The sequence below is a fragment of the Cannabis sativa genome, chromosome 5, assembly GCF_029168945.1.
Source record: "Cannabis sativa cultivar Pink pepper isolate KNU-18-1 chromosome 5, ASM2916894v1, whole genome shotgun sequence".
Taxonomy (NCBI): Eukaryota; Viridiplantae; Streptophyta; class Magnoliopsida; order Rosales; family Cannabaceae; genus Cannabis; species Cannabis sativa.
In genome coordinates this window covers 22,766,145-22,776,425 of record NC_083605.1, presented here as the reverse complement: position 1 = coordinate 22,776,425, position 10,281 = coordinate 22,766,145, and positions in this window count along the sequence as shown.

The following is a 10,281-nucleotide window of genomic DNA, read 5'->3' as shown; positions in this document are numbered from 1 at the left end:
AATGAAATTTTTCAGACATTTCAAATTTCTTTGCTAAAAGGTATATTCTAGAGTTGTCGTTTTAAGAATACAACGAAAAACTCATATCCACCCCTGAATGTACATCCATCTGCGAATGAGATGAACTAATTTCAATGGATATAGGCATATTAACTCTTTACAGAGATTGATCTTGTCAAATCCACTATGAATAGGATACAAATGCCATATGTTAAAAAAAATGTGGTAGTGTCTTTTGATGACTTAGGTTTAGTTACTTCAAAGAGTTTTTAGAATACTGCAAGTGGATCCTGGTCACAGAATACCTAACTCATATTTCATACAGTTTTAATCCATTAATAGAAGATGGATATTAAACACTTGAGAGAGTGTAACTGTATTGTATTCTGGAATTAGAAATATAAGAAAATTTCTATTTGGAATCTAAAATTAAAGTCAAAGACTTAAATTTATACCAAATATAATGAGTAATAATATCTTGGACCACCACTACTAATTTAACTCTAAGTCAGATTTGCCCATAAAGTAGGAGATTTTAAGATTGAGGATTTATATCAATTGGGAATAGAATTTTGGGATTATAATCATATGCGTCATTTAATTTCTTAAGAGAAAATATAGAATGACATGAAATGATTTATAGACCATTCATCCAATGATATGTTATTGAGCTAATTCGCAATGAATAAGCTAAGAGGAATTAGGATAATTTCGTTTATAAATAAGAATCCAACAATGCTTCGATTAGTGAAAGTCAAAGTAATCTTATTTATATAATCTTCTTGTTTCATATCGTAAAAATACTAGTCTAAGGTGTCATCTATTGATGAACAGCTAGATGTCGCATATACAATATTTATCTTTCGAGATCTAACACTATTATGTATGTCTAATGGTGAAAATCCACTAGGGATTTATCTCATTAGAAAAACAAACATGTTAGACCAACAATGAAGATTTGAAATTAAACTACAATTTAATAACAGAAAATAACATTGTTCAATATAAATTCATACACAATTCAGAAATTATTAAACATATAGCAAGTAGGAAGGACCAGTGAAAATACTAAAACATACAATCCTAAATAATTTTCAAGGTTTTCAACAAACTGATACAGTGTCCCGGTAGGCGAGAGTCAAAGTATCATTCATTGAATAGAGTTGTCAGCTCATCTAAAATAGAAACCAGTCTAGCAACCTTTTATTCGATCAAAATAAGAATCCAACGTTGTCCCGGTAGGCGAGAGTCAAGGTTATACTCATTTTATGAGCTTCCACCATTGTTTCATGTTTTATAAGTTTATCTCTAAGTAGTCACCGTAGGGGAGAGTCTAATAGAGACGAAAACTTACAAAACACTTATCAAATGAGATCTTATGGTGTTAAATGCGTTCAACGAATAACCATCCATAGGGGGACAAAGTCTAGCGTCTCGAGGTTACATTGAAAACATTTAACTATTGTAAGACCAACAATGGAGATCGAATATCTTAATAATAATAAAGCTCATTATTTAAAGTGAGTTGTACTTACTTTGATTCTCTTTATTTAATTTATTTATTTTAAATATATATTTATTTAATAAAAATTTCCAATTTAGAATGAAAAATTCTAAATATAAATTTTCATTTAATATTTATAAATTTTACTTAGATGGATATGAAAATAACATGAATTACTTCCATCTTAGTAATAAATTTCCAATAAATATTTAGAAAAATATTCAATTTAAGTTATTACAAAATTAATTTAAATTAATTTACAACTCAAATTTTATTTTCGATAAATATATATTGCATTTCGAAAAATTAAAGTATTTAAGAATACAATTTTTGAAAATGCATTTAAAAATAAATCCTGGAAAAATTATTCTAATTTAATGTTGGCCCAAAATTAATTAATAAAATTAATTTACAACAAAAAATATAATTTTCCTATTTAATTAAATATATAAGAAAAATTTCAAATATTTAAGTATGATGATGAAAATCAACTTAAATATTAATTTTCTATTTAATTAAATACACTAGAAAAATACTTCAAGCAAAAATATCACCTATCTAGATTTTCCTTTGACTAATTAATTCAATTTCTAATAATATATTTTAATTCATTTATTTTAAATTAATCAATTAATGAAAAAATCATTGATTTAAGTTGGTCCAAAATTAAAATATATAATTTACAACTTTAATCTATTTTTCAAATAAAATTCGAAATTCCAGCATTTAAGAAATGCAATTTCAAAATTTGATTAAGAAAATAAACAAAAAATATATTTTGAAAATTATTTAAATTTAGTTGAAAAAAATAAATTTCAACTAAAAATAATTTTCTATTTAATTAAGTGTCATGAAAAAGATATATTTAAGTATCATGATAAAAATCAACTTAGATATTTAATTTTCAAATTAATTAAATGTATTAAATTCAAGAAATAAATAATTAAGTGTAGAGAAGACTTAATTATTAATCTCTAGTTTAATACTAGGAAAAATATACTTAAAATAAATTGTACCAAAATTAATTATATAAATAATTAATTTCAAAATATATAATATTTTCCTATTTAATATTAGAAATAATAAGTAGTCTAGAAATAACTATCTAGAAAATAACTTATTTGACTAAGTATCTTTTCCACAAAATTTGAAAAAATATCTAATTTAAGTTGTATTAGAAAAAATCTAGAACTTAAATATTTTCAAATTTAAATTTAATTAAATATCAAAAATTAAGTTGTAACAACTTAATTTAAAGATATTCCATTTTAAGTTAATATTAACTTAAAAAAATATCTAAAGAATCTTAAAAACCAATGCCTAAAATTCCTCAACTTAATTTTGAAATTTGAAATTCAAAAGATATTCAGATTTAAGTTGATTAGTTATAGATAACTAAATATCAACTTAAATAGGAATATTTAATGAAAAATTTAAATTAAGCTTCAGAAAGAATCTACATGGTTATAATTCTATATTTAATTAAATACAAGAAAATACATATAGTTTAGCTTAGAATAAAAAATTCTTTAAACTATAATTTTCTTAAATTAATTTCAAAATAAATGAAATTAATTATGTTGCTAATCAATTTTATTAGGTTAAACTAGTTTAATTAACCTAGTACAGTTATTCAAATCAGGCAAATGGGCCTTCACAATTGGGGTGGTTCATGTGAGGGGGTGCTGGGTTCTGTATGTCGTACCCACTACTATGGCTCCCAACTCTCACACAAGGCCCAAAAGAGAGGAATTTAACCTTAAAATGAACAACTGTTATTAATTGAATAGGCCCAAAAACTAAATGGGCCAAAATAAAATCTATCAAGAACTATGATAATTTATTTAGCAACAACAACCTATATGCATCTATAATGAAATTAAACACATAGGCTCACACAGGCACACTTTGGATGGGTCCTATCATGTTGCTAGGTCATACACAGATGAAAGAAGATTGTAAATATACTTGTTACAAATTATTAACTTGACCAAGGGAGCCATCAGATCATTAGATCTCGCAAAAAGTAACCATGGCTATTTGCAATCAAGTAATAATAGGTTTTGAAAACTTACAAACAAGCTAAAACACATACTCCTGCAACAAGGTTAGCTGGATAGTTGGATGTAGGATTTATTTAATTTTAAATTAAATAATTAATTTCGAAAATAATTAATTAAATAATAAAAAATCGAAAATTTTAAAAAAAATTGAAAAATTCGAAAAATTAAAAAAAAATTAAATTTAAAATTAAACCTACAATTTTGAAAAATTAGGTTTCAACCAACCTAAATATCATTTCAAAATTTGCTAACTACTTTTAAAATTTAAATGTTACTTTATAAATAAAAATTAAATAAAAAATTAGAAAAGACAAATGAATATCTTTTTCAGATTTTAAATGTAATTTAAATAAATAAAATAACAAAATTTAAAAGTTAGCAAAATATCTTACATCTTTTTAAAATTACATGATTATAGTTATCTTATTTTAAATTTAAATAAGGTCAAATTATTTAAAAAATATTTAATTTAAAATATTTTAAATCTGACCTTAAATTTAAAAATAAGATAGATTATTAAGCAAAAAAGATAGATACTATATATTTTTAAATTCAAATTACACTAATATCTTGAATTAAATTTAAAAAATATTAAATTAATTCAAAATGATAAATAGAATTGAATTAGGAATAGTAATAGTATAAATACATAACCGTCCGTACAGCTCGCATTTTTTTCATTTTTCTTCGATTTTTCATGCTATTTCATGGATTTAACTTCCGATTTTTTGTGTAGTTCTGTATTTATACATTTACTATTCCTAATTCAATTCTAATTGTCATAATTAAATTAATTAATTTTTTTTTAATTAATTCATGATATTAGTGTAATTTGAATTTGAAAATAGTAAATATCTATCTTTTTTGCTTAATTATCTATCTTATTTTTAAATTTGATTGTATCTTATCTTATTTTTAAATTTAAGGTTAGATATTAAATTTTTAAATTAAATATTTTTTTTAAATAATTTGACCTTATTTAAATTTAAAATAAGATAACTATAATCATGTAATTTTAAATAGATGTAAGATATTTTGCTAACTTTTAAATTATTTTATTTTATTTATTTAAATTAAATTATAAAATCTGAAAAAGATATTTATTCATCTTTTTTTTTAATTTTTATTTATAAAATAACATTAAATTTTTAAAAATAGTTAGCAAATTTTGAAATGATATTTAGGTTAGTTGAAACCTAATTTTTCAAAATTGTAGGTTTAATTTTAAATATTTATTTTTAATTTAATTTCGAAATATATATATATTTTTAAATTTCGAAATAAATATTTTTTATTATTTATTTAATTTATTTTTCGAAATTATTTATTTAAAATTAAATAAATCCTACATCCAACTATCCAGCTAACCTTGTTGCAGGAGTATGTGTTTTAGCTTGTTTGTAAGTTTTTAAAACCTATTATTGCTTGATTGCAAATAGTCATGGTTAACTTGTTGACAGATCCAATGATCTGATTTTAACTCATGGCTCCCTTGGTCAAGTAAATAATTTGTAACAGGTAATTTTTTCACAATCTTCTTTCATCTGTGTATGACCTAGCAACATGATAGGATTCATCCAAATTGTGTGCCTGTGTGAGCTTATGTGTTTAATTTTATTATAGATGCATATAGGTTGTTGTTGCTAAATAAAATATCATAATTTTTGATAGATTTTATTTAGGCCCATTTAGTTTTTGGGCCTATTCAATTAATAACAGTTGTTCATTTTAAGGTTAAATTCCTCTCTTTTGGGCCTTGTGTGAGAGTTGGGAGCCATAGAAGTGGGTACGACATACTGAACCCAGCACCCCCTCACATGAACCACCCCAATTGTGAAGGCCCATTTGCCTGATTTGAATAACTGTACTAGGTTAATTAAATTAGTTTAACCTAATAAAATTGATTAGCAACATAATTAATTTCATTTATTTTGAAATTAATTTAAGAAAACCATAGTTTAAAGAATTTTTTTATTATAAGCTAAACTATATGTATTTTCTTGTATTGAATTAAATATAGAATTATAACCATCTAGATTCTTTCTGAAGCTTAATTGAAATTTTTCATTAAATATTCCTATTTAAGTTGATATTTAGTTATCTATAACTATTCAGCTTAAATCTGAATATCTTTTGGATTTAAAATTTTAAAATTAAGTTGAGGAATTTTAGGAATTGGTTATTAAGATTCTTTAGATATTTTTTTTAAGTTGATATTTTTTTTAAATATTGACTTAAAAATGGAATATTTTCAAATTAAGTGGTTACAACTTAATTTTTGATATGTAGTTAAATTTAAATTTGAAAAATATTTAAGTTCTAGATTTTTTCTAATACAGCTTAAATTAGATATTTTTTTCAAATTTTGTGGAAAAGATACTTAGTCAAATAAGATATTTTCTAAATAGTTATTTCTAGATTACTTATTATTTCTAATATTAAATAGGAAAATATTATACATTGTGAAATTAATTATTTAAATAATTAATTTTGGTACAATTTATTTTAAGTATATTTTTTTCCTAGTATTAAACTAGAGATTAATAATTAAGCCTTCTTTTTACTTAATTATTTATTTCTTGAATTTAATACATTTAATTAAATTGAAAATTAAATATCTAAGTTGATTTTCATCATGATACTTAAATATTTCTTTTTCATGACACTTAATTAAATAGAAAATTATTTTTAGTTGAAATTTATTTTTTCAACTTAAATTTAAATAATTTTCAACACATATATTTTTTCTTTATTTTATTAATCAATTTCAAAATTGCATTTCTTAAATGCATTAATTTCGAATTTTATTTGAAAAATAGATTAAAGTTGTAAATTATTTATTTTAATTTTGGACCAACTTAAATCAATTTTTTTTTCATTTAATGATTAATTAAAATAAATGAAGTAAAATATATTTAATTAGAAAATGAATTAATTAGTCCATGAAAATCTAGATAGATATTATCTGTTTATGATTGAAGTATTTTTCTAGTGTATTTGATTAAATAGAAAATTAATATTTAAGTTGATTTTCATCATCATACTTAAATATTTTAAATTTTTCTTATATATTTAATTAAATAGGAAAATTATATTTTTTGTTGTAAATTAATTTTACTAATTAATTTTGGGCTAACATTAAATTAGAATAATTTTTCCAGGATTTATTTTTTATTTTATTTTAACATGCAATTTCGAAAATTGTATTCTTAAATACTTTAATTTTTCAAAATGCAACATATATTTATAGAAAATTAAATTTGAGTTGTAAATTAATTTAAATTAATTTTGTAACAACTTAAATTGAATATTTTTCTAAATATTTATTGGAGATTATTACTAAGATGGAAATAATTCATGTTATTTTCATATCCATCTAAGTAAAATTTACAAATATTAAATTAAAATTTATATTTAGAATTTTTCATTCTAAATTGGAAATTTTAATTAAATAAATATATATATATTTAAAATAAATAGATTAAAATAAGTATCAAAGAAAATACAACTCTCTTTAAATAATGAGCTTTATTATTATTAGGACATTCGATCTCCATTGTTGGTCTTACAATAGTTAAATGTTGTCAATATAACCTCGAGACGCTAGACTTCGTCCCCCTTATGGATGGTTATTCGTTGAACACATTTAACACCGTAAGATCTCATTTGATAAGTGTTTTGTAAGTTTTCGTCTCTATTAGACTCTCCCCTACGGTGACTACTTAGAGATAAACTTATAAAACATGAAACAATGGTGGAAGCTCATAAAATGAGAATAACCTTGACTCTCGCCTACCGGGACAACGTTGGATTCTTATTTTGATCGAATAAAAGGTTGCTAGAATGGTTTGCATTTTAGATGAGCTGACAACTCTATTCAATGAATGATACTTTGACTCTCGCCTACAATTGTATCAGTTTGTTGAAAATCTTGGAAATTATTTAGGATTGTATGTTTTAGTAATTTCACTTGTCATTCCTACTTGCTATATGTTTAATAATTTCTGAATTGTGTATGAATTTATATTGAACCATGTTATTTTCTATTATTAAGTTGTAGTTTAATTTCGAATTTTCATTGTTGGTCTAACTTGGTTTGTTTATCTAATGAGATAAATCCCTAATGGATTTTCACCATTAGACATACATAATAGTGTTAGATCTCGAAAGATAAATATTGTATATGCAACATCTAGCTGTTCATCAATTGATGACACCTTAGACTAGTATTTTTACAATATGAAACAAGAAGATTGTATAAATAAGATTACTTTGACTTTCGCTAATCGAGGCATCGTTGGATTCTTATTTAAACAACGAAATTATCCTAATTCCTCTTAGCTTATTCATTTCGAATTAGCTCAATAACATATCATTGGATGAATGGTCTATAAATCATTTCATGTCATTCTATTTTCTCTTAAGAAATTAAATGACATATGATTATAACCCGAAATTCTATTCTACAGTGATATAAGTGTCTGGTTTTATGCCCAAAATAAAACTCATTTCATATAATCAGATTTACTTATTAATAAAGATCAGAAATAACATTTTATGTTGCATGGTTCACATGATTTATTTCATGATTATATGTGTATATAATGTATGAATTCTTTTTAAGTCCAGAACATATGAGTTGGTTAAAGATTATAGTGTTGTCAACACAGTGGAATATAATCTTTATTATATGTTCAAAAGTTTATTCCCTGATTTGTCAGAACACTGGATTTAGACTGACATGGTATAATCAGCGATAGGTATTCTTACACCTTGGAAAAGTGTTATGTCCTTTTCAGGACATTGGCAAAGTTTACCAGTATCGGATGTATGGAGTATACATCGGAAGGGGCCGATATTGAACTTTGATTAGATATGTTAAAATTTACCGTAATATCTATTCAATTCAGTATCAGCTGTTGATCCTAGATCAAATGATCTCAATCCTGGTATGGTTAGGCTCAATCTCAAGAGTGTTACTCGTGTTCTTTGATTTGTTAGTTAAGCCTAGTTTTGTGTCAGGGTGATACGTACATTTTTGGAACACGGTAATGCAATTGAGTGGGAGCGCTAATATAAATATGGAATCTATAGCTTCTATTTGGCAAATAGAAGTAAAGGATGATTTCCTTCGAGCTTAACCAAACTAAGATAAATGGTGGAGATCTCATTTCACTTAGGTGAAATATCATTTATACAGGGTTAAGTGTTTTAAGGATAAAATACATTGTAGGGTGTTACGGTAATTTAATCCCTTTACAGTGTAAATCATCTATATAGAGGATCATTGATCACATTAGGGTTATAACAATGGATAACTAATGACGTGTCTATATCGTGGAACATACAGAGCGTTTCTATATGACTGAGAGTGCAATTCCAAGTTCTAAGTGTGGATTCAGTGAGGAATTAATAAGTTACGGAATTTACTTGGTAAATTCGGTTCGACTTATTGGAAGCTCGGTTATATAGACCCATGGTCCCCATACTAGTTGAGACCATACTGCTTGTAAGACTCAGTTAATTGATTTTAATTAATCAATTAAAATTCTAAAAGTTAGACTATGTCTACTTTATGAATTTTCACTAAGCAAGGGCGAAATTGTAAAGAAAAGAGATTTTAGGTTTATTTATTGATTAAGAGACTTTATATGTCTAAATTAATAAATATATTAAATGGCAATATTATTTAATAGTTATTTCCAAGTTATTTAATAATTAGAATTGGCATTTAAGAGGTTAAATTGGAAAATTGGCATTTTTGAGAAAATGGGAATGGAAAATAACAAAATGGGAAAGTTGAAAAGTGAGGCCCAATACCCTTTGTATGACCGGCCCTATGCATAGGAAATTCCATTTGTAGTTTCCATTATTTTAATGCCATGCAATTCTAACCTAAACCTAGAGGGAATTCTATAAATAGAAAGTGTTGGCTTGAGGAAATACACACACATCTTTGATCACTTTGTTTCTCTCAGAAAAAGCCTCACACGCCTCTCTCTCTTTTCTTCTCTCTAAATTTCGAAACTTTGAGTGAATGAGTAGTGCCCACACACATCAAGTGGTATCTCAATCATAGTATGGAAGACTATGGAATTTCTGCATCAAAGAAGGAGAAAAAAGATCCAGGTTCAGATCTTGGTGATGCTCTGCTACAGAAAGGAATCAAGGGCTAGAGATCTGAACGGAAGGAGTCATATTATTCCGCTGCACCCACTGTAAGGTTTTCTAACTTTATATGTGTTTATTTTCATTGTTTTAGAATTCATATTAGGTTGTTAATCCAACATACTTGTTAGTAAATCTAGATCCTGGTAAAATAATTTCCAACAATAAGTCCTCAATCTTAGAAATCTCCTACTTGTATGGGCAAATCTGACTTAGAGTTTAAATTAGTAGTGGTGGTCCAAGAAAGAATTACTCATTATATTTGGTATAAATTCAAGTATTTGAATTTAATTTTAGAATCCAAACAGAAATTTTTTTATATTTCTAATTCCAGGATACAATACAGTTACACTTTCACAAGTGTTTAATATCCATCTTCTATTAATGGATTCAAACTGTATGGAATATGAGTTTAATATTCTGTGACCAGGATCCACTTGCACTATTCTAATAACTCTTTGATGTAACTAAACCTAAGTCATCAAAAGACACAACCACGCATTTTTAATCTATGGCATTTGTATCTTGTTCATAGTGGTTTTGACA